Source organism: Triticum dicoccoides, unplaced genomic scaffold (assembly GCF_002162155.2).
Source record: "Triticum dicoccoides isolate Atlit2015 ecotype Zavitan unplaced genomic scaffold, WEW_v2.0 scaffold79022, whole genome shotgun sequence".
NCBI lineage: Eukaryota > Viridiplantae > Streptophyta > Magnoliopsida > Poales > Poaceae > Triticum > Triticum dicoccoides.
This window is the reverse complement of record NW_021300157.1, coordinates 1-2,147: the sequence shown is the minus strand read 5'-3', so window position 1 is coordinate 2,147 and position 2,147 is coordinate 1. Positions and strand designations below refer to the sequence as shown.

The following is a 2,147-nucleotide window of genomic DNA, read 5'->3' as shown; positions in this document are numbered from 1 at the left end:
GGGGGGGTAGTCAGAATTCTGAATCTATCTATTTGAGGAAGGAAGAAACTCAGGGTACAACCAACTCTATGTCGTTTATACTGAAACAACACATGAAGGAATATATTCTCCTCAATCATAAATTTATCTAAGGAAAAGAAGGAGAAAGTCAATTTTTATTTAAAAGAAAAGAGACCTCTGTCATGGATATAGTCTATGAAACATTGGACATTTGAAGATCTTGGTCATGGCGTTCCACATCCACTTTGGAACCCCGCCAGCAGGAGGACACTGCCTGCAACAAGCGGACCCATTTGTTGTAATATGCTAGTGAAAAATAAAAGAAATAAGAGGCACAGTCAGTTGCACGAACAACTAATCAGAAAGTGACATAAAGAGTGTAAAACAAGTGTTGAATATCTGCAGGAGGGTCATTTCATTGGTTCAGCTGCGCCTATCGCCCTCTAATTATTTAGTGGACCTTTCTCATTTTTTCATACGGTCATGCTTTTTTAGAAGTAAGAACAATACAAGCTATTTGCTGCTGACCAATTCTTTAGCTCACATGGATCATGTTTGGCTGATAAGAAGAGAGATCACACTTCTGACCATTTCTTTAGATAACACCTATTTTGATCAGTATGTTTATTTCTCTGCTCCTATCCATGTATACTATAGACTTGCAGTTCCTAGCTTCAAGCTCTGTTGTCGTATCAATTTACTCAGTTTGTTACTCCAATTCATAATAGTTTGTCTACAACTCGTGTACCCTTAACACACGCCTTGTTATATATTCATTTCCCAGTTTTTCCCAAGAAGCCTATTATTAGTAAGAATTAATGGTCAGAATATTCAGTGCATAATTTTTAGAAAATAGTAAGAATCTCACATAAGAGAACTTGCGCGAAATAAATAACGGGTGTGCCTCTCAAGGCGACACAAATACTATTTGTTTTTCTTATTTAACATTCAACCAAGAGCATAAAAAAAGCATAGTTTCTTTTTACCAAATAAAAGAAGCATAGTTATAGGCATCCTATGAGATCATCTTCAAACGTGGAGGCACTCACCCTTGGTACTGACCATTGTAGCGGCCATTCTTATACCCAGAGCATACTAAAGCTAAAATAGTAGTTGAGGGCATGAGAAATTATAAGCACTTCTGCACAACAAAAAGGAAACTATACGTCAGGAATATACACGCATACATATGGTATGGCGAAGAACAATCGAAAACCCTGAAGCACTGCAATATGTTCTGTGTATGGCAGAAGAACAAATGAAAATCCCGATGACATGGTACAAAAACATGATGAAACAAATCTCAAATTGGTAAACCAATAAGTTCTCAAGAAAGATAACCTGGAGAGCAAATCACAAGCACATCAAAACAAAAAGAAAAATTGTTTCTTAAAAGGATATCATACTATTTAGTATTTACAATACCTATGACCAGATCCCTAGTAACAAAGTTGAATAATTTTAGCCCTTTCAGCCCTAGTTGATGCAGCAAAAGATGCATAAAATAATAACCTTTACAACAGGTTTGTCTGGGACTGGACAGAGACGGGTTGGAGCAGTGTGTCGTCTACGGTGAAGTGAGAGGCTGCAGCAGAGGGCTTCACATCGAAGTGACGGGTTGGAGCAGAGTGTCGTCGACGGTGAAGTGAGAGGCTGCAGCAGAGTGCTTCACGGCTAGGCGACGGGTTAAAGCAAAACAAGCACGCAAAGATGCGTCTGAACAATATAATTTTAAGCATGAATCTGCAACTAAAGCCCCAAATGGAAGAACAATATTTTGGATAAATGACGAGCTACACATGAGAATAACATAATCTAATGAGTGTAAATAAAAAAATTCTTGCATGAACAAAAATGTACATATAGACACAGCCCAGCTTCCACACATGAACAAAAATCAACACTTGAACACATCCCAGCATGAACAAAAATCTACAAAGAGAGATGAGAGAGAGCAAAATCAGATCACTTCTTCCATGTGAGCATCCAACCTTTCCATTGGAGCAGTTCCTGCAAAATCAAATAACAACACACCATGAGAAAACAAATCTAAATCCCAATCTGCCTCTCCTTGAACAGCAAGGAAAATCATCAGGGTTTGTTGTTCCACTCAGTCCCAGATCGAGAGAGAGAGAGAGAGAGAGAGA

At 38.3% G+C, this 2,147-nt stretch overlaps 1 long non-coding RNA gene across 1 annotated transcript; it reads right to left on the bottom strand.

Annotated features, from left to right (window-relative positions):
- Positions 1–8: 8 nt before the first annotated feature.
- Positions 9–2,009, bottom strand: LOC119347890. Its single transcript, XR_005168582.1, has 3 exons — positions 1,513–2,009; positions 1,050–1,141; positions 9–274 (listed from the first exon to the last, which is right to left on the bottom strand). It is a non-coding gene; the product is annotated as an uncharacterized LOC119347890 (long non-coding RNA).
- Positions 2,010–2,147: the final 138 nt, after the last annotated feature.